Genomic DNA, 24,011 nt, shown 5'->3' on the forward strand with positions numbered 1-24,011 from the left:
GTGAGGCAGGCTGTCCCCCTGCAGCCCAGGGAGGTCCACGGTGGAGCAGATCTCCACCTGCAGCCCGTGGAGGACCCCACGCCGGAGCAGGTGGGTTCCCGAAGGAGGCTGTGACCCCGTGGGAACCCTGTGCTGGAGCAGGTTCCTGGCAGGACCTGCGGATCTGCGGAGAGAGGAGCCCGTGGAGCAGGTTTTCTGGCAGGACTTGTGACCTTGTGGGGGACCCGCGCTGGAGCAGTGTGCTCCTGAAGGACTGCACACCGTGGAAAGGACCCATGCTGGAGCAGTTCGTGAAGAGCTGCAGCCCGTGGGAATGGCCCACGTTGGAGAAGTTCGTGGAGGACTGACCCCATGGGTGGGACCCCACGCTGGAGCGGGGGAAGAGTGTGATCAGCCCTCACCCTGAGGAGGTGAAGCGGCAGAAAATAACGTGTGATGACCGTAAACCCCATCCCTGTCCCCCTTGTGCCGCTGGGGGGGCTTGGTGGAGAAAATCCGGGAGTGAAGTTGTGCCCGGGAAGAAGGGAGGGGTGGTGGGAAGGTGTTCTGAGATTTCGTTTTATTTCTCATTACCTTACTCTGGCTGATTTGTAATAAATTGAGCTAATTTTCCCTAAGCTGAGTCTGTTTTGCCCGTGACGGTAATTAGTGAATGATCTCTCCTGTCTTTATCTCGACCCGCAAGTTTTTGTTATATTTTTCTCTCCCCTGTCCAGCTGAGGATGGGGGAGTGATAGAACGGCTTTGGTGGGCACCTGGCGTTCAGCCAGGGTCAACCCATCACAAGGGGGAAGGAGGGAAAGGGAAAGGAGGAGAAAGAAAGATTGATATGAAAAAAAAAAAAGCTTAATTATGGTAACACAGTTAGAATTGTTTTACACACACACTTTATAGTTTTTACCCCTTGTCCAGGTTGTTATGCTCATCTTTCCACTGTTTCTCTGAGTCCTTAGCTTAGTGGCTTCAGAGCACTGGTGGCAGGGGTATGTTACGGCCAGTGAGAATCTGCAGTCCTTTGGCAGGAGGAATATGATGCTAATATTGATAGTTTCTTTCCCCCCACCTCTAGGATCTGCTTGGGGCCATTTTTATGTGTCTGCTCATGTTTTACATATCCACTCTTTCTTTGTTGGTCCACAACTCCATGTTACAGCTGAATTTACTGTATCTGGTGTGCTTTATGTCTGTTCAATACTATTTCTTGGTTCTCTTTGTTACACATGAAAATCAGTTTTGTCCAGCTCCTGTCTGCATTTCTTTAGATAACCACAGGTGAGTTGTTTACAGCTGTAGGGTCTACAGTGCTAAACCAGTGGCCCATGCCTTATCGTCCCATGCCTGTGGTCCTTTATGCCACATCCTCTCTTGTCACTTCTGAAGGCCTCTGCTAGCATACCAGGGCTGTATTTTTCTACACTATGTCATTGTGTTAGATTTGTATCTCACTCTGCATAGAATAACTGTTTCTTTCGGTTGTAAGAATTATGCAGCCACCACCTAGACCATGGTAGGAATTATTCAGATGACACCTCAACAGGACTTGTCCCTACGTTCCACTTTAATAAAAGAATCAGAATACTTTCTTCTACTATGTTTAACATGCAATAGAAAATAAAGCTCAAGCTGGGTGCCTCCAAAGAGGGACCCTGCCTGTTGATTATTACTGGATTTTATAGTCTCTGTAGGTCTTCTGATTTCCTAATGGCAATTCTGCTCATCCAGTTCTATTTGCAGCATCTGGGGTCTTCTCTTCTGATTTGCTCTCGCAGCCTCCAGGCACCCTTTGCATCTGTGTCTTGAGACATTTCCTTATCTTTTCTTACAGAATATCCTGTAGTTAAAGTTTTACTTACACTTCCTTACCTACCTGTTATATTTCCATAGATAAAAATCAAGACTAAAGTATAATTAATGTGGCCTAAGGCTTAATTTACTTTAGTCACTAGTGCTAAGCTCTGGCACAAATTAGTCTCTCACCACACTTTCTCCTCTTTGTACAAAACTATGGCTTTACCATACAATGATATGGAAAACAAATTAGCCATAGACACCTGATCAGAAAAAAAAAATCTGTAACAGTTAAACCAAGTAAAACAAAGCATCAGGCACATCAAGAAAAGTTAACACAGAACAGGCATGACAAGCTTCAGTCCTGAGGCCTTGCAAACTCATTACAGTCTGTGGTCTGTTACTGACCGTGGCGATACTGTATACTGCAGGGCTAAAGAGTTATGGTTATGAAGGTTGTCTAAGTTCACCATTTCAGCCCTGATTTTGTTTAAACTACACGAACTAAGATATTTTACCCTGCAACAAATGAGTTGCAGCAAGAAGCATATTCCCCCATATGACACATAGCTGAAATAATGTTTGGGTTCTTGCACTTTAAGTGGCCTACTGGCATTTACTTTCACCTCTGGATACTTTCATCTCTAGGTACACATCTCAGTTTATATTTCAGATTAGACTATTTTACTGCTAAACATTTTACAACTAATAAATTATTTCTTCCAGAAAAAAACCAATATTATATTTTTTTCCATAAAATTTCAGCACTCTGGAGAACTCTCCAACGTATAACAAAAGTTCATAATGGATATTGCATACTAAATGTATGCCTGTAACACAGAGATTATATGGAAGTAATCTTTTATGTAATATGGAACAGCATGATAATAAATACGACAGGGACATTTATTGCCACATATTTCAATTAATGAGCCTTGCTATAAGAGATTTCTCAATAGTTCCCAGATTGTTTGGTTAATAAGAGAGGCACTGTGCAGTGTGTTGTGGATAATGCCATCAGTTTCTCAAGTTAACATCTAAAAAGTTATATTTAATGTCAGCCTTTACTTCTATTTTTTCGAAACAGGCATATATTCACATGTATTTGTCAATATTTACCATGAAAAATGCTTTTTGAGATAGGAATAATCCATTAGAGTGAGTATATTTGTACAGCGAACATCATGAGGGGGTGACAACTTTGACTGGACCTTTGGGTACTTAGGCTGAACAAACTGAAGAAAGAGGTTAGTAATCAGAATCTGATTTTTATTTAAGGCATTCCTTAGCTTTAAATTATAGTGACCTTTTTCAACATTGTATGCAAATTGTTTTGGTTCTTTTCTTTAAATTAAGATAAATACTTCATAATTCTGTAGACTTATGAACTACAGTTATATATACTGTTATTAATAAACATTACCTAAATAAAGCATGAGGAAATAGAAATGCTTTACCTTTTAGGGAAACAAATCTCTGTGTACTTCTGAATGGATCAAAACATTTAAATCTGAATCATGCCTCAGTCCTTCTAGATTTCTAGTCAGGAAAAAAGAAAAAAGCAGTAGAAAGAGGAACAGAAGACTCAGAAAAAAAACCTCGACATTATAAAGATTATAAAGCATTCTAAACACTCCTACCAAAATGTCTAAGGTTGTGGCTTCCTAATTATTCCTCTGGTATAAAAAGCAGTCTTTGTTAGTATTAATCTAAGTATGGTAAAAGTAAGTATATTATATTACATTGCAAAAACCAACTATCTTCCTGAATCTTTATTGTTGTCTTTTAAATATGAAATTAAAACCTCTTGGTCAGCTAGCAGAAATATGTAGATTTTATTTATTCAATGAATACCAGCCATGTTTCATTCCTTTATAGCTGTTACCATTTCCAACACAGTGATAAAATTATGGATTAAAAAGTGTGTGCATTGAACTTGTGTCTTTTCTGTTCTATATATTATCCATAAATATACCACATTCCACTTGGGATTAGAATGTTATACCACTTCCATGTTTTGCTCTCTGAGGAAATGAAGCAATTTGGACTTTTATAAACACTAATAAAAAATTTTAACTGCTGATTTATTTTGGTAATCATATTTGGTGTTTACAAGTTGTTTTAAAGAAAGTGATTAGTAGTTGGTTGATGTTATCACTCTTCATAAGCAATCTGGAATGTATTCTATTTCTTAAGTAAACTATTTGACATACACAGAAAAACATGCCTGGAGCAGCTATGAAAGTTTGCTTTTCTGTAGATCTTTAGACAGGCTTACCTTCATTGAGTAGATATTAGTTTAAACTTGGCCAAAACCAGAGCTATCCTATAGTGCTCTGCAAGATTTAGAGGATGAGGAAAAAGAACATAAACTAAGTCTCGCTTTGGACTAGATCCACATTTGATCCTTTCATGTATGTTCACTGACATAATTCGTTTCACTCTTTTTTTCCACACTTCTAATGATGAAATTAAAATGTAGAGTCTTAAGTGTGTCAATTTTTGCATTGATAAAAAGAATAATTTTCAGGTCTCCCATTAAGCTTAATGAAATTAATATTATTGAGAAACCATAGGTAAATAATTACATATACCTGATGATATAACTACAATTATAACTTTTGACTTTTGATTGTCTAGAGCTTAATGATGGTGATAATAGGATTGAGTGTTTATGGGTAAGAATCACGGGGAAGGCCAACAAGGCAAGTATCATGGTGGGAGTCTGTTATAGACCACCCAATCAGGATAAAGAGGCAGATGAAATATTCTATGAGCAGCTGGGAGAAGTCTCACAATTTCTAGCCCTTGTTCTCATGGGTGACTTCATCTTACCAGACATCTGCTGAAAACACAATACAGTGGAGAGGAAACAGTCCAGAAGGTTCCTGGATAGTGTGGAAGAAAACTTCCTGACACAGCTGCTGAGGGAGCCAACTAGGGAAGGTGCCCTGCTGGACCTGTTTTTTGTGAACAGAGAAGGACTTGTGGGTGATGTGATGGTTATAGGCTGTCTTGGGCACAGTGATCATGAAATGACAGAGTTTTTGATTCATGAAGAAGTAAGGAGGGGGGACAACAGAACCGCAACCTTAGACTTCCGGAGGGCGGACTTTGGCCTGTTTAGAAGACTGGTTGACAGACCCCTTGGAAGGCAGTCCTGAAGGGCAAAGGATTCCAGGAAGACTGGGCATTCTTCAAGAAGGGAATCTTAAAGGCACAGGAGCAGGCCATCCCCATGTGCCGAAAGATGAGCTGGTGGGTGTTGCGGAGGATCCACAGGGGACATCACACACAGACCAATGTGAAGCCCATTTACTACAACTTTTAGCACAGTTATATACCTTATGCACTTGTGCACTTGCCTTATACAATACTCTAATTGGTACAATACCCCGTTTCACGCAACGCTATCTTATCCTCTATTGGCTGTGCAAGCTTCTTCACGAGGTGTCCAGCAGTTACTTATCTCATTCTTCGGCATCCAGGAGTTGTTTGTCAGGCTCTTCTTATCTTCCTTTTCCCAGCGTACAAGGACACAGCGTCCTTGTCCACTTCAGCACTTTGTAAACTTATGCTTCGTTCCCAGCTAAAGGCTGGATTGCTCACATGCCCTCGCTCAGCCAAGAAATCCTCAACAGGTGGGAAAGGAGTTGGGCCTGGTTGAACAGAGAGCTTTATCTGGAACTCAGGAAAAAAAAGAGTTTATGGCCTCTGGAAGAAGGGGCAGGCCACTCAGGAAGACTACAAAGATATCATGAGGCTATGCAGGAAGAAAATTAGAAGGGCCAAAGCCCATCTAGAATTTAATCTGTCTACTGCTGTGAAAGACAATAAAAAATGTTTCTATAAATCCATTAACAAGAAAAGGAGGGCTAAGGAGAATCTCCATCCTCTGTTGGATGCAGGGGGAAACATAGCAACAAAGGCTGAGGAAAAGGCGGACGTACTTAATGCATTCTTTGCCTCAGTCTTTAATAGTAAGACCAGTTGTTCTCAGGGTACCTGGCCCCTTGAGCTGGAAGACAGGCAAAGGGAGCAGAAAGAAGGCCCCATAATCCAAGGGGAAATGGTTAGTGACTTCCTACACCACTTAGACACACACACAAGTCTGTGGGGCTGGCTGGGATCCACCCAAAGGTACTGAAGGAGCTAGTGGAAGTGCTCCCCAAGTAACTTTCCATCATTTATCAGCAGTCCTGGCTAACTGGGGAGGTCCCAGTTGACTAGAGATTAGCAAATATGGTGCTCATCTACAAGAAGGGCCAGAAGGAGGATCCGGGGACCTACAGACCTGTCAGTCTGACCTCGGTACCGGGGAAGTTAATGGAGCAGATCATCTTGTGTGCCATCACATGGCACATACAGGACAGCCAGGTGATCAGGCTCAGTCAGCATGGGTTTGTGGAAGGCAGGTCCTGCCTGACTAACCTGATCTCCTTCAATGACAAGGTGACCCACTTAGTGGATGAGGGAAAGGCTATGGATGTTGGTTTACCTGGACTTTCATAAAGCCTTTGACACCATTTCCCACAGCATTCTCCTGGAGAAACTGGCTGCTCATGGCGTGGAATGGTGTACTCTTCGCTGGGTAAAAAACTGGCTGGATGGCCTAGCCCAAAGAGTGGTGGTGAATGGAGTTAAATCCCATTGGCAGCCAGTCACAAGTGGTGTTCCCCAGGGCTCAGTATTGGGACTGGTTCTATTTAATATATTTATCAATGATCTGCATGAGGGCATCGAGTGCACCATCAGTAAGTTTGTGGATGACACCAAGTTGGGCAGGAATGTTAATCTGGTTGAGGGTAGGAAGGCTCTACAGAGGGATCTGGACAGGCTGGATCAATGCACCAAGGCTAATTGTATGAGGTTCAACAAGGCCAAGTGCTGGGTCCTGCACTTGGGTCACAACAACCCCATGCAATGATATAGGCTTGGGGAAGCGTGGTTGGAAAGCTGTCTGGCAGAAAAGGACCTGGGGGTGCTGGTTGACAGCCGGCTGAATATGAGCCAGCAGTGTGCCCAGGTGGCCAAGAAGGCCAACAGCATCCTGGCTGCTATCAGAAATAGCGTAGCCAGCAGGACTAAGGAAGTGATCGTACCCCTGTACTTGGTACTGGTGAGGCTGCACCTTGAATACTGTGTTCAGTTTTGGGCCCCTCACTACAGGAAAGACATGGAGGTGCTGGACTGTGTCCAAAGAAGGGCAAAAAGCTGGTGAGGGGTCTGGAGCACAAGTCTTATGAGGAGCAGCTGAGGGAACTGGGGTTGTTTAGCCTGGAGGAAAGGAGGCTGAGGGGAGACCTTATCACTCTCTACAACTACCTGAAAGGAGGTTGTAGTGATGTGGGTGTCAGTCTGTTTTCCCAAGTAGCAAGTGATAGGATGAGATGAAATGGCCTCAAGTTGTGCCAGGGGAGGTTTAGATTGGATATTAGGAAAAATTTCTTCACCAAAAGCAGCTTCCCAGGGAAGTAGTGGAGTCACCATCCCTGGAGGTATTTAAAAGAAGTGTAGATGTGGTGCTCAGGGACATGGTTTAGTGGTGGACTTGGCAGTGTTAGGTTAAAGGTTGGACCCCATGATCTTAAAGGTCTTTTCCAACCTCAATGATTCTATAATTCTACAATATATGTGTAACTTTCCTTTAAGTCAATGAGAAGGAAATGTGATTCGGTCTGTAAAAATAGGATTTGTTTTAACACTGGAACAAGTTTAAAGCTAAATAAGCATTTGGCCCGTATATTCACCTTGTGTAAATAGACATATTACCAGTGATTCATAAATTCACACTATGTTGAGGAATTCACCTCTGCATTCTTAGCTTATTTTCGTTATTACATATGAAGAGCTGAAGTCCTTGCTTTATTCCATGCAGACAGGTGCCCAATGAATATTTGTGGACTACTAATTCCATTTGTTTTAGTGTTATGCATAGGAATGTGTAGAATTTGTCTTGTAGTTTCAAAAATTCTTAACCAGCTGCTGAAGACTGAGCCTTTTACTTTCATCGAGTATTCAACTATTTGCTCTTCGAAGATCAAACATCAACTTAAAGCTATATCCTTTATCTTCTATAAAACTACTACAATAAAATGCAATTATAAAAGACTTATCCTACAAATCATAGGGAAATCTATATTTAGGAGTTGTATATGACTTTCTGAAGCAGCATTTGTGTTTGGGTAATGTAAGATATACCCTGTGTTTGTCTAATCTAAGATATACCCACATTCAGAGAACATGCAGTTGTGCAGTGCAAAGGCCATATAAAACATGACATTGCTAAACTTGAGTTTATAATGATTCAGTACCGCATGTGGGAAGACTCAAGCAGAAAACACATACACACAGAGTTCTTTAGAAGACTGACTTATTTAACCCAATTATATAGTAAGAGATAATACATTACATATGATGCTTAGATACAGGAGCAAAATGTGATGAATAGCAGGGCTTTTTGTCTACCAGAGAGAAGGGAGGACTTGCTGTTGGTAAGCAGTGGTTTTGATTTGGTGGGGTATTTGTACCCAGGGAGACAATTTTTAATCAGTTCCTCTCTGTTCTTTTGTTCCCATTCTTGTACGGAACAAGCTTGTTACCATCTATGTATATTTACCGTACATGGGTCATTTTACTTATGTTGGATTCATGTTCTCTGTTCTCCCTGTTACTGGTTCTACTGAGATCTCATGGTTGCTTTTCTTAACTGACCAGTAACTGACCAACTGTGATTTGTGTTTCTACTCTGGGACCCCCTGATGTGATCCTGTGGTTGTACTTCCAGGAGTTTCTGCCACAATATCCACTGACAAAAAGCTCCTGGCCAGTTTTCAAAGCTAAAGAACAAAGACTCATTGAAATTACTCCTACTACCTCACTTCTAGGATATTTCTTTAGGTACTTGCAGAAAGAATTGGACTACAAGAAAGCAACAAACCCCGAATTAAAAGAAGTAGGTACTTTTCTCACTATATCCTCCTTTTTTGTCTATCATTAAGTAACTTTAGCATCATCCAAGGTTGCTTCAGAAACTGATACGTTACCACAGTGGTTTACGTACAAACCAGCTTCAGCTAGCCATAGAGGAAAATAACTAATTTCTCTATAAGGACTTTTGAATGGACATGAGTTTGGTGAGATGAAACTTAATCTCTGAGTTATGATTATAGGCCGATATAATGTTTAGTTTTATTTGCCATTGTTTCCTGCTTTGTATCAAACAGCTTCTGCAATTTTATTTTCAGCACAAGCATATTAAGTTAACTTGTATACAAATAAATCTACAGAAATCTACTTTTTACAGAAGTTACTACTTCTGAACTTAGTATAAAGATAATATTGAACAAATGGGGAAAATAAGTGATAAAATTTATCTCAGAGATAGATTTGAAATGGGTTATATCCATACAGAAAAGCATAAGAACTAATGTATGCCTCTAAGGAAAAAAAAAACCAAAAACTCTTCCTCTACCACAAAATGGATAGTAAAGAAGCATCTGGCTTTAAGATTAAATTAAAGAGCTAAGCAGGTTATCTACTATTCTTATTTTATGATGATATATTATGTAAGATGTTTTCACACATGTGCACATTTAAAATGTATGAGTGTATATAGATAGTTCATAAGTAAAGTCTACTGAGTTGATAAATTATCCATCTTTGAAAGAAGCAGAGCACATACTATGATTCTCTCTTCAAACACAACAACAACAAACAAGGAATAAAGTGCAGAACACAGCTAAGTCCAGAATAAGAAAGCAGTAATTGATTGCTCTGTTGCAAGAGTCAGCTTGGTTTGTTTCTGATAATAAACCAGTGTGGATAATATTGCAGTGTCAAGGGTCATTTTCACAATGTAAAAATCCTTCTTCATCTGATATTATTGTCTTCACCAAGAGCCCTGATGTGAAATTAATTCCCATTGTGTCATCAGCATTTAATAGGTCTTTAAACATATGAGGTAGATTTTGCCTCTATACAAAGGGCAAGCACAGAGATTATACAATGTTTCAGTATTGAGTCAGACAGAGATATTAAATCATATACAGTTGGTACACTGAAATAGTTCTATATGACAACACATAAGCAAACATGTCTCAAACAGATGGAAAAAACCAAGATTCAAGTAACTGGTTTAATTAGACTAAAATTATTCCAACAATAACAACTTTGGGGATTATTTTAGCAATAACTCATTACTGAAGACATCCCTCCCCTTTGTATTGACTGCCACCTAAAAGGAGGTGATTATACTGTCTTTCCTCTATGTTTCTTCTGTACTGCTGGTCCCATGCAGAGCCATATGACTTGTTCTGCCACCCTCAGCTGCAGCCTCCCTGTATCATGTGGCTGAACAGTACTGTGTATGGAAGTACCCTCCCTCCATGAGCTATGACACTGATGTGTTGCACTGTTCCCTTCCATTATGTAACCTTAATTTGGGGCCCATCCTGTAACTGAGCACAGAAGGTGTTGCATGTATTGACAGGCCTCTGATTTTAAAGACCATATTCCCCACCTGGCAAATGCCATCTATGGATGCTGAATTCATCTGCTGCTGACAGGCACCTAAACTTGGGTAACCAAATGCATGTAAAATCATGGGAACTGGGTATCTAAGTTCCATGTGAACTAGGTATCTAAGTTTCTACTGGACATTTAGTGTTGTTTCAGTTAGCATGGTTTGGGCCTGGCTGCCAACAGTGTTAGCATATAGACATTAGCTAGCCCTATAGAATAAAATTGCTCCTTAGCTACAAGAACAGAGGACTACCTTGAGTTTAGTCAAAAAATTGCAAACTCATGAGAATCTGTGAGACAGGCAGACTGTGAGCACCAGAGATGGTGACAGCCAGTTGTTAGGTGCTGAATGACTCTGAAAAGGTGTTTTGGGTTTGTGTGGCAGGGTTTTGGTAGCGGGGTAGGGGCTACAGGGTCGGCTGCTGCTGGAAGCTGCTGGAAGCTTCCCCGGCTGGGAGCTGGACCTGCCTCTGGGAGAACAGATTCCAGAGGGGAAACCTGCCGGGAGTCGGGGGACGGGGATGGGAGAGGAACCCCTGTGCAGATCCCGAGGGCAGGGAGGAAGGAGGGGATGCCCCTGCAGCCCGTGGGGAGACCAGGCGGCAGGCTGTGTCCCCCCAGCCCACGGAGGGGAGCGGGGGAGCAGATGCCCACCTGCAGCCCGGGGAGAGAGGAGCCCACGCCGGAGCAGGGGGTGGAGGCCCCCCAAGATGGCCGCCGCTCCCTGGGAGCAGGCGGGGACTGAAGGACTGAGGCCTGCGGGAGGGACCCGCGCCGGGGCAGTTTGTGAGGAACTGCAGCCCGTGGGAAGGAGTCACGCTGGAGAAGTTCGTGGAGGACTGTCTCCCGTGGGAGGGACCCCACACCGGAGCAGAGGAAGAGTGCGGAGTCCTCCTCACCCAGAGGAGGAAGGAACGGCAGAGACAAGGTATGATGGACTGACCCAAACCCCCATTCCGGAGGGAGAGAGAACCGGGAGTGGGGGTGAGCAGGGAAGGAGGGAGGGCTGGGGGGAAGACGTTTGAAGATTTGCGTTTACTTCTTATTATCCTTTTTTTGATTTAATTGGCAATAAATTAGATTGATTTTGTTTTTTTCCCCAAGCTGAGTCTGTCTTTTGCCCGTGACCATAAGTGGTGAGTGAACCCACCCTGTCCTTGTCTCGACCCACGAGCGTTTCTTTATATTTTCTCCTCCTCATCCCACCAGGGCTGGGGGTGAGGAGTGAGCGAGCGGCTTTGTGGTGCTTTGTTGCTGGCTGGGCTTAAACCGTGACATACATGTATTTTCATGGTGCAACACAGATCAAATTTATTTGAAATGCTAATGTGTAGTTTTCTTCAGTTATACTGAGGTCAATAATTATGTATCAAATTACAGCAAGAGAAAATTTAGCTTAGTTCGTGAAGTGTAATATACTGACATGGATGTTGGAGAAAGTGGAAAGTTCCTTTGGAAACATTTTTGTTTCAGCTGCATAGCAATAAATTGCTGCACAAAACACAAAGCAGTAAGGAATTCATGTCTGAATGAAAATACAACCCATTACAAATATAATGACGGCCTGTATTTGCCTTTATAATTAATCAATGAATATGTAATGAATGTACTACATTTGTAAGTTCAATTTAAACTGTGAATTATAACTATTGCTAGGACATAAGGAACTTTTTAATATGTTGCAGTAGTCTTCTTCGCAAGAAGTTTTAAAGGTAGTTGCATTTCCCTTTGACTATTTGAAAAAAATTTATAGCATTTAGTGGAATATTAAATGTATGTATGAATTTCACCGTTATTCATTTCAATGTCTTTGGTCGCAGTCTATTTTTCCTGTTTAAAAGTGATATGGTCGCTATGCATTTCTAAGGAAATACATAAATACTGTTGTGTTTACTTAGACAACATTTCCTTGGAATCCTTATCTACACATTTTTGCCCATGTAACCAGAAACAAAATGTCTGAATTAAAGGCAAAAATTAATTAAATAATTTGCCTATGAAAGAAAGATATCTGAACAATAACATCTCAAAAAAGTGGCAATCATAGTATGGAAAGTCACCGCTCACCTACGTTTAGCTGCAAAAAATAAGGCAGATTAGGTGGAAGTAGTCCTCTTGTCCTTAAGCATGTAAACAAGTTATGTTCCTAATGTAAACAAGTTATATAAGTACATATATACTCAAAAGATGTAAGCCTCCAGGGGGCCATTGATTTTCCTTGTCTTAGTTATCTCGAATAGAATCAATCAACATTTGAAGGCAGATCTCTCTCCCTTAATTACTGAGGGATCTAGATTACAACTAACCTTTAATGGGATTAATTTCACATAATTTCAGATGTTTTATTTCAGAAATCAGTCATGTAGTCTAAGATAGTCATCAAAACTCTCTCTATATTTAATGAAAATGTATTGCCTCTTCCAGTTAATTCATCCTTTCTGTCTTAAACTTTTTTTTTAGATTGAACTATTTCTTTGCAAGTACATATTTCTTTCTTTTGATTATAGAAAGAATGTAGAAGAATTAGAATAGACAAAAGACAGAAGTAGGCAAGATTAATTACTCCCATAGTAATTTGTTTTTCTGGAAATTTCCATTTTCCTCCATCATCCACAGAAAAGTTGCAAAGCTCTACTACAAATCTGAAGTATCAATAAAAATCTAGACTTTTCTTTGGAGCTATGCAGAAGAAAAGAGCCATCCATGAGATTTATTCTGTAATACAGTATTCTTTCATTCCCATCTACCTCCTCCTTTTTTATGAGATATGGGATGTACCCTATTCTGTGGTATTGAAGCTGCTATAACAGTATCTCCCCTGGACAGTTTTGCACATACATGATGCAGTGATCTCAGTCCAAAAGCCTTAGGAGACATTTAGAATCAGAAGATACTTGGCCTTTGCAAAGACTTGAAGCTGATGTGAATTGCTCTGTGAGGTTGTTTGACATAGAAATAGAGCTATATACAATAAAAGGAAGTTAAAATCAGCTAGCCCTTAGTCATCTAGGCTGAATCTCCAATGTTACTTGCTGGTTCAGAAACAAAGATGTATGTCTTATGTGCCCATCGCTCAGGGCTAAACTGTTCAAAAGCTGACGGTTGTCTCTCTAAAATAGAGCTACAGGTATTTTGCAGTGCACCAGCATGATATTTCATAGGATGAAGCCAAGAATATGTGTTGCATCTCATGGGTATGACAGGAATAAGTTGGGAGTGATTTAATATTGTAGTATTTTTCAGTCATTAACTTGGCACCTCTGGGGTTAATTGCTCTAAAGGATACAGTCTAACGGGTATAAGGCTGATACCACTGTCAAGTGGAATTGAGTTCAATTCAGTATAGATGCCAATAAATACTTTCATTCAAAAAGCCTAAAGGAGACCTAATTTCTCATAGTACTCTAGAGCATCCACAGAGAAGAAAGGGGGAGGAGGAAGTGGGAGAGGGCCTGAAGAACAAAGTCCACTGCTTGAGGGAGCACTTGAATGTATAGATGATTCCCATTCATTCTGTTGAAGCTGGGACACCATGTAGTCAGCACCAGTGAATGCTTTAAGAAGGATGTGAGAGATTCCTCCTATAACAAAGTAGCCTCTACAAAAAAGTGCAGCTTCTAACCTTTTTTTGATTAGCTTATATAATACTGCAGATGGAAAAATTTTTGCTTAGGGGTCCCAACAAGTTTTTGGAAAGAGCTATTGTAACTTTTCAGGTGTTCACAAGTGACCTGTAAAATGAAATAGTCACTGAGTAGATTGATATTAAAGAGCATAATTTAGAATGTGAAAAATATGATGTAAAAAAATGTTTATTTATAACTCCTGGGTATTCTAATTTATGTAACTTGCAACTAATGATAGAGAATAATAATAATTAAAAAACCCGCAAAAACCAAAATCCACAACTTTTTTCTTTTTTTTTGAGTGCCTATCATCTTCATCTAATTGAGGCCCAAGTCCAAACAGAAGATGATTTTTTCTGTAAATGAAAAAAATGTGAGACATGTAAACTTGTCAAACAACATGAGCTGTAATTAAAAGAGCAAAAGCATCTTAACTGCTTTCAGGAGCAAAATAAATAGTGATCTGGAGAGATACAAAAAACCCAAAGAGCAAACAAGTGAACACAGGATTCCTACATTTCATTGGCAACTAAAACACCCTCAGGGATTTATATAAACTTTTATAAGTTTAACTGACGTTTACTTCACTGATGATACTTGTTTTCACCCTAATTTGTCTTTTCGCTGAACAAGACTTTGCCTTTCAGCTATAACTGATGGTTGCACTATCTTTGCAGGATAAATGGAAAGAACAGTTTTTTGAACACTTTCCAGTCACTGCTTTTGGATTTTTAAGGCTGAGAAGATAATGAGGAAAGACTGTCTGAAACAATTAAGTAGGCAGAATGACATATTTGAGAACAACCTCAACTATTACTAGAGTATAAACACTAAGAAGAAAATAGGACAGTTTAGAGCAGCCTTAATGAGATGCTTGCATATAAAATGCATGTAAGAAGAAGGGGGGAAAAATGAGTCATCTAGAGGTCTTTTGTGTTAATGAGGAAAAGATATATGGAAAAGGCCATCTAACCACTTAAATCCATAAACTGCATTCACAGGAAAGTATGTCATAGCTGTACTAGCCTTTCATAATAAAATCAAAGTCTGTCTGAAGGTCAGGGTTCTTTATGAAAAAAAAGTATTCTGGAATTTCTCTTAATATTTACCTTTTCAGCTTTCTATAAAGAAAAAAACAAACAAACAAACAAAAAAACCCAAACCCAAAACAGTACACTCGATTTTTATCATGCTGAGTTTAAAAGTTTGTGTTTAATTTTCTATTATGTGACGGGTTTGTATTTCCTTGATAGGCCAAAGGAGTCTTTTCTTCTTCCTTCAGTTTGAACTTAACATCTTTTAACACTAGATAAAATATTCTAGATGAAGCCTCTGCAATATTTCATAGAGTGAGATGAGTATGTCTCTAATTCAACTGGAAATAGATAATATTTTCTAAAATGTCAATTATTATTTTCAGCTTTGCATTTGGATGGTTTATGTTCATATAGTAATCATTTAATGTTATGTTCTTCTTTACAATCATTCCTAGTTCAAGAGTACTTGGTTTGGAGACCTCAATTCTTTTCACTCATACTACAAGTACAACTTTGTCTTTGATCTCTTAGGTTTCAAACAGTTTCTTGCTACTTCAGGTTAACCATTTTTTTGTGGATTTGATTATTCTTTTGTGTCAAGATTGTGTCTTAACACTGTGACTTAGAAAATTGCCTTCATATCTTCTTCTTGTACTAGGATCACAAACTAGAATATGCACCAAGGCAGTCCTAACATAGCACCCTGAAAACCTCCAGGTGGCTGCCTCCTCTCTAATTAAAGACTTCTTTTCTCCTTAGCTAACTCTGTCTATACTTTACAGTTCATGTACTATCAGAGGCTTCTCCAGTTTAAATGAACATCTCTTATTTGCCGTTGTATCATAATCTTTATTTAAATACTGATAAATTAATTTTCCACTTTTTCTTTTCTCTTTTTATTTTCTCAAAGACATATATTAAAGAATCAACAGAAAATCTGATAAGACATCTCATGTAATTAGATGTATGTGCAGCAAAACTAAACAATAAAGCTGACTTTAGCTTAAAATCAGAGTAAATTGTATAACTGTGCTAACAAGGCAGTGAGTCTAGCTTACAATGCAAAATTTTGTAAAAACATATTTAGAAAGCTTTGCATATACTTAACCTTTTACAAAGTCATGGCTTCTGCAATTATGAAGAAATAGACTCAGCTCTGGGAGAGGAATTCACAATAGCAGTATGTAGATGCTTATACAACAGAAGAGTTGTGTGTTAAATTGTGATTTATAGGAACCAGCACGCTAAATGCTAACTTAATTAAGGTTCTGAGACTAAAACAGGGAAAAGGAAACATCATGGAGAAAGGTGTTTGAAACTCTGTTGCCTGAATGAGTTTACACTTTTGTTTCAGGACTGCAACGCCTCTGTAAAATTAGGATCCTGATCCTGAAAGACAGTTCTAGTATTAGACTCTTACATCACTATTTTCTTTGTAAAAGTGGCTCTCTTTCCAACCAAACAGCCTAAGAGGCATCCACTGAAATTGGACAAGCAGCTTACTTTCTTTTTGCTGCTCTGTCTGGCCACAGCATGCTGGAAATAAAAGGTTTAGAGCATGTATTTTTCTTTTCCTTTCTAAGTATGGAGAAAATTGTAGTTTAAATGCTCTAGCACCAATGCATTCCCTCAAATACGAGTCTTTTTTTAAACTGAAGCTAATATTCTCAGCTCTTGCACTGTAATTGTCAAGATGACTTCAGAATTCAAGTAGATTTTCAACAGTTTGACAACCAGAATGAAAGTAATCTGAGAATTTATAGCACAGAATGTACCTAAACCACCTAAGCCAAGAACTTAAGCTTGCTACCGAGGAATCCAGGAGGTTATCATATTATTGATGATTCAACCATTCAGATGATTTAGTCTTAGTACTTCTGGAAAAGAAATGCAATGTGTAATTGGACCATTTCTATCTTAGTCACTTTTCTTATTAGCTTTATGCATATAAGAACCTTTTGTATACCTTACTTCCTAAATTTTAACTTTAGCATCCAGTGTTTTACATTGGTAACACTATCTGGATGATTTCCCTCTGCTGTAGGACCCTTAGGTAAATAATGGAAACTGATTTCCTCTTTTGTCTTTTTTTGTTATGTTTACAGAAGTATTTGGCTTACACAGACCACATGCATTCGATGTCAATCTAACCTGAAGCAAGCAAAAACATTTTAGAATAGTTCCAGTTTCTGATGGAGATTCAAGGGATGGTATTAGACAATAGCTCATATTCCTAGGAAGCCATTTTATCTACTTCTGCAGGAACCTAATCTGTCACACTTTCAGTAGACGAATTATATAAGGCCTCTGGGAAAGACTGTGAGAAGATTAGGTTTGAAATATTATCATGATAATCTATAACACACACACAGACATACACAAGAAACTAAAATTTTATGTAGAAATTTGTCTGGAACCAAGTAGTGGAATGCTGAAAAGTGCAGGTATATTTTATTTCTAGACCATAAAATGTTAAATATAAATTAAACACTGAATAACATTGTATTGGGTCTACGTGGCAAGGTTATGGTAGTGGGAAGGGGCTCCAGGGGTGGATTCTGTGAGAAGACACCAGGAGCTGTCCCCATGTCTGACAGAGCCAAGTTAAGCCAGCTTCAAAATGGACCCGTCGCTGACCAAAGCTGAGCCCATCAGCAATGCTGGTGGCAACTCTGTGATAACATATTTAAGAAAGGGTAAAAAGCTTCTGTGCAGTATCTATGAGAGAGAAGGCTGAGAAAGATGTGAGAGAAACAGCTCTGCAGACACCAAGGTGAGAGAATGTTGTGGGTTGACTCTGGCTGGACACCAGGTGCCCACCAAAGCCACTCTATCACTCCCTGCCCCCAGCTGGACAGGGGAGAGAAAATATAACAAAAGGCTTGTGGGTTGTGATAAGGACAGGAAGAGATCACTCACCATCTCAGGCAAAAGACTTGACTTGGAGAAAATGAATTTAATTTATTACAAATCAAATCAGAGTAGAATAATGAGAAATAAAAACTAAATCTCAAACCACCTTATCCCCACCCCTCCCTTCTACCCAGGCTTAACTTTAATCCCCTGCCCAGCAGCACAGGTGGACAGGGAATAGGGGTTGCAGTTAGTTTATCACACACTGTTTCTGCCACTCCTTCCTCCTCACAGGCAGGACTCCTCACACTCTTCCCCTGTTCCAGCGTGGGGTCCCTCTCATGGGAGGCAGTCCTCCATGAATGTCTCCAACATGAGTCCTTCCCACAGGCTGCAGTCCTTCAGGCACAGACTGCTCTAGTGTGGGTCCCCCGCAGGGTAACAAGTCCTGCCAGAAAACCTGCTACAGCGTGGGCTCCTCTCTCCACAGAGCCACAGGTTCTGCCAGGAGCCTGCTCCAGCGTGGGCTTCCCATGGGGTCACAGCCTCCTTCGGGCATTGTCCTGGTTTCAGCTGGGATAGAATTAACTGTCTTCCTAGTAGCTGGTACAGTGCTGTGTTTTGAGTTCAGTATGTGAAGAATGTTGATAACACTGATGTTTTCAGTTGTTGCTCAGTAGTGTTTAGACTATAGTCAAGGATTTTTCAGCTTCTCATGCCCAGCCAGGGCACCTGACCCAAACTAGCCAACGGTGTATTCCATACCATGTGATGTCCCATCTAGTTTAGGAACTGGGAAGGGGGGGGGGGCAGGAGAATTGCCGCTTGGGGACTGGCTGGGTGTCGGTCGGCGGGTGGTGAGCAATTGCCCTGCGCATCATTTGTACATTTCAATCCTTTTATTACTACTGCTGTCATTTTATTAGTGTTATCATTATCATTATTAGTTTCTTCTTTTCTGTTCTATTAAACCATTCTTATCTCAACCCAGGAGTTTTACTTCTTTTCCTGATTTTCTCCCCCATCCCACTGGATGGGTGGGGAGTGAGTGAGCGGCTGCATGGTGTTTAGTTGCTGGCTGGGGTTAAACCACGACAGGCATCCACCTGCTCCAGCTACCAAAATCTTACCACACAAACCCAATAGAGAGAAGAAGAAGGGGGAGGAGGTACTCCAGGCACCAGAGCAGAGATTTCTTTGCAGCCCTTGGAGAAGTCCATGGTGATGCAGGTTGTCCCCCTGCAGCCTATGGAGGACCATGGTGGAGTAGATATCCACACTGCAGCCCATGGAGGACCCCACGCCAGAGCAGGTGGATATGCCCTGAAGGAAGCTGCAGCCCATGAAGGTTCCACGCTGGAGCTGGCTCCTGGCAGGAGAAAAAAGAAAAAAAGGTATTTTCATTTGTTCTGTATAGTAACCACTACTGAATGATTAGCAGGCCGTGATTTTTTTTCAGACCTGGTATAATTTGAATATGTATGTATATTTTACTAGTTACTGGAACAAAAATATATTCTGTTTTCTTAATAAATGCCATTTATTATGTAGCATGTTCAAAGCACTTGCCTTGAGCTTTAAGGTTTTGAGTGATGTAAGTTCTGGTCACCTGAGAGAACCTCTGTTCCTTTGATTCCTGCAGCAACAAAGGATGTGTTACAGCTAGCAGTCCCTCTGAATTTAAATATTCAGGGGTGAGTTAAGGTGAGTTGAGTTTAGGTCCCTTATCACTTTGGTTTTATAGGCCGGATATACCCATCTGCAGAAAAATAGTTGAAGATATTTATTTCGTCAGGTAGGTGCCATGAAGAATGTTTCTGAATGTTAAAATAATTTAACAGTTTATAATCATCCAGTGTTGATGTTAATAAAAATAATAATTTAAAAAAATCAGAAAGTTTTAGTTGGTTAACTTAAATGCTGTTCGTTATTCAAAGATAATATGAAGGGTGCTCTTCACATACACCTACAGAGACATCTGTGGTAGTCAAATATAACAGGTTTTTCACTATGTAGCAGCATATTACATTGTCAAAGTTAGTGAGATGTCTGATAGAAAATAAAGACAGGCCTGGTTTGAAAATTTGAATCTATTTGGATCTCAGTTTTGTTTTAAGTTCTTCATTAAAAACAGATGTAAGACCATTCAGTTTGCTCTTTTGGCTATTTTGCATTGTTCTTGCAAGGCAAGCAAATCTTCTTCTAATTAAAGCACATAGAGAACATTGCTGGTGTCAGTAATGATAATGTTTCAAAAATATTCCAATTAATGCAACAGCAGATATCTTTTTAGAATAGAATAGAATAGAATATTTCAGTTGGAAAGGACCTACAAGGATCATCTAGTCCAACTGCCTGACCAATTCAGGGCTGAACAAGTTAAAGCATGTTATTAAGGGCATTGTCCAAATGCTTCTTAAACACTGACAGGCTTGGGGCATGGACCACCTCGCTAGAAAGCCTGTTTCAGTGTTTGGTTTAACCCTTTAGCCAAATTGCCTTTATATTTAGCAGAACAATACAAAGAAGCCAGAGTATATTTTTATGCCTTTGGTAGCCTGTAATGGATAACCCTGAGAGCAAGAAATGACTTGAGAATAATTTCTTCCTCTGAACTATTTTAGGTTGCTTTTTTTTTAGTTTAAACCTTAATTTTTGTAAAATTGGTTTTGGTTTCTGCCAATATTGTTGCACTTTTAAAACTCTCATTATTTAAAGAGATGATTTTATTATGAAGTCTGAAAACTTAATGACATCTCATTAAATTCCCTTTTATGGAAAATGTATATAAGATGTATTTGAGCAACTAAGTGAATGTGAACATAGAAGTGAATTGAGCAGGCATGCTAACTTACCAAATTATCATTTTCCAGAAGTAATTTCATATAATATGGGTGAAAATTAAGTTATTTCAAAAAGTAGAGATGAAAACTTCTAGCAAATACAAAACTTGAAAATACAATATGAGGCCCTTTTGAGTGATGAGTCTCACTGAAATTTTCTTATGTATTTGAAAGCCAAGGGTAATTTTAGGGAAAAAAACCCATGACAAATATAGATTGTCAATAATAGACATAATTACTGTAAATCTAACAGGCACAAAAATAGAAAAATATTGCTCTTTACATACTTATGATCAATAAAATAACTAGATAAATGTAAATACATGCAGTCACTGTAGTAGTCACTCCAAGTAGACAGAAAAATACAGAAATAAGTACTTTCCAAAAAACTTGGTCAAAATTATATGGGAGTCACTATATTTAATTGGCAGAAAGTACATGTGCATGTGCACCTCTGTGCACGTGTGTGTGCACACGTATTTCTGGAAAGGTAGAAGGCAACTCAAAACACTCATGAACTGAAGAAAAAATAAATGGGATAAAACCTTTATATAGATACAGAAGCACCAACATTTCCATTAAATGAGAGAAAGGACATAAAAAGCTGTTGTAGAACAGAAAAAAAAAAAAAAAAGCATAAAGCAAAGTCTGATTTATATCAATCTATGCAAGAATAATAATGTTCTTAATATTCTGCAAAAGGGCTATCACCACATTTTCACTTACAGTCATTGATCATCTCTGAATAATATAATTGATATAAATGTTATAAATAATTATCTCGGCAACTAGATTATACTCATGTCCAAATAATTTCAGAAGCAGAAGAATGGATCTTTTCCATCTTCTCTGCTTGGCGATGAGCCCCTTCCCTGAGTGTATGTGTACAACTCAACTTTTTTTTTTAATTGTCATTCTGTTTCCCAAGCCAGGCTATTTTCTCTTTCCTGCCCTCTGTCATGGACTCACTCCTGTGGAATGGAGTGCAACACGTCCATTCATGGCCATTCCCCAATACAAACCAAAGGAGTCTTTTTCCCCAACACAGTACAGAAGTTTATTCTCACCTCCCAGCAATACAGAGCCAAATTCTTCTGGATAAAGAAGCTAATTCCCTCTGACTTCAGAAGTCTAAAATGTAGATGTCACCACTTCAACTCACTGTCTGAACTCCCTTTATGGTTAAAGGGCAGAAATGGGAACTTCTAGAATGACTTTGATTTCATATTTACATGAACAACTAAAATAGGTCTGGTGAATCATTCCTTACAAGTACCACTTTTTTACCATTGAGTTTAAGGGCTATCTAAATTACAAGCCCAGATATAGATAACTCCACTGTAGATTGTGAAGGACAGATGAAGTTAAAAGCAGTCATTATGACCATGGTGCAAATTATGTGTAGAACAGCAGCAAAGAGGAAATCCACAAAAATAAGTTGTTGAATACACTTTCAAACTTCAGTACAAAATTTATGTTATTACCGTAAAATTTTATGTTAGCTTTTTACTCATGGGTAATATGTCTTTCTCTTTAGAAGATTGGTTTAGTTCTCAGAATATCGACTCATAAGCAGATCATGAAGTGCTGACCTCAGATGTAGTAGCAAATAGTTGCTAGGAAGACTGTCAGAAAACATTGCCAGTTAAAACCATTCAATATTTGGTCTTCCATTTCAAATTTGTCATTTGAGTGTACAAAAAGTTTCATTTATTTTAGAGAAATTCTAAAAGAGCAAAATTATTTTACATAATGTTGAACATGAGAGTATACTTTTTACTGTTTCACCACTGTCTATCTCCTTCGTACATAACCAGATACTTTAATCCTTTTAAATAAAAAATGTTCTTCTCTAATATCAGTTTTCTGTATCTCACACACACACACACACACACACACACACAAAGGTGGGTATATACATGAACAATGAACGGACATTTTACAAATATATGTCAATTTGGTATTGTTTATATCAATAGACAGCTAATTTCTAATTCTTCTTTTTTATTACTTGTTACTCTTTTAGATTGTATTTTACAAAATGTAGCTGTTTCTCGGCTTCTGCCCCAGCCTTTGTTTTAATAATTCATCCTCAGTCATAGCAATGGTTCCTGTGATGTCAGTGCTTTGGGCAAAACAAATGAAACTCTAAACTGTATTACCTTGTACTTCATTCTTAATAAGTGATGAGCAATAATGCCACAGTATGGTATATGATTAAGGCTGCTTAATTTAGTCTCTGAGAGTCAATGCAGTTGCCATAGCTAGGCACTCAGTGGTGTCTGACACAGATATCCAAGCTACCTGTACAGGGCTATTTGACGTGCTTTAGGACATATCAGAGATCCTTACCTCTCTGTCTCAACACCTGGAAGCCAGCTGGGATGCCTTAGAGACTTCTTGAAGGAATATTAAATGCCTCTACTTAGGCAAGGGAGGATATTCCAAGTGAACACAGTCAATGGGGTCTAGAAAGCTATTTGGCAAACTGCAGGTGTCTAAGGGGAGCTCAAGAACACCATGGATTCCATTTACTGAATGGACTGAACAGATTTAATTGTAATTATATTTGTAGATGTGCACATTTAGATACCCACCTGTAGGCATCTACATTTTCAAAGCAAATCTCACCCTTCGAGTTCTTTGTAAAGCAGTGTTAATAAAGAAAATTCTGAATATGTCATACAAAGGAAGAGCTTGGTGTTTTTGAAGAGTTACAGAGAAAACTACTTTCTGCTTACAGTTAGGTATTTCTGTGACAGTTCCTCTGTGTGGTGTGAAATTCCAATAGATGTGAATGAAAGGCTAACATTGAAGAGAAACTCCAATCTTCAAAACAGCATACGTGGGTGAGCTGTCTGCTAACTTGGAAAATCAATTCCCCTGTATTGGCAGGAAAGCAGGTAACTGATCAGCTGACTGAGGTTTTCAAATGGGTCACCAAACAAGTGAAATCGAGTTAGAAAGAATTTTTTATATATACTTTTAAATACCAGAGCTCTCAGCTCACTGACTGAAGGGACTATTGAAGGAATCTCTCAACTGTAGCCTTGGAGATAGTCAGTCAGAATTTTGTAGCTGGTAAGAAGGGGAGGGAAGCAAAATGATCACAGGTCTCAATAGGAGATAGCAAACTTACTAAGGAACACTTGTGGGTACTTGTGTGATTACATAAAATTTACTATGGGAAGTTTATTTGACTGTAGGAATGTACAAAAGTTATTATGGGTTGTCCAGGAGAAGAGCCAAAAGGAGAACTCAAGGTGGATCAGGGAGAAATGAGTGTGTGAAAATGGAGAGGAAGGAGGATAAAAGGGGCCAACCACATATAAATATGCTGC

The sequence above is a fragment of the Buteo buteo genome, chromosome 14, assembly GCF_964188355.1.
Source record: "Buteo buteo chromosome 14, bButBut1.hap1.1, whole genome shotgun sequence".
Classification (NCBI taxonomy): Eukaryota; Metazoa; Chordata; class Aves; order Accipitriformes; family Accipitridae; genus Buteo; species Buteo buteo.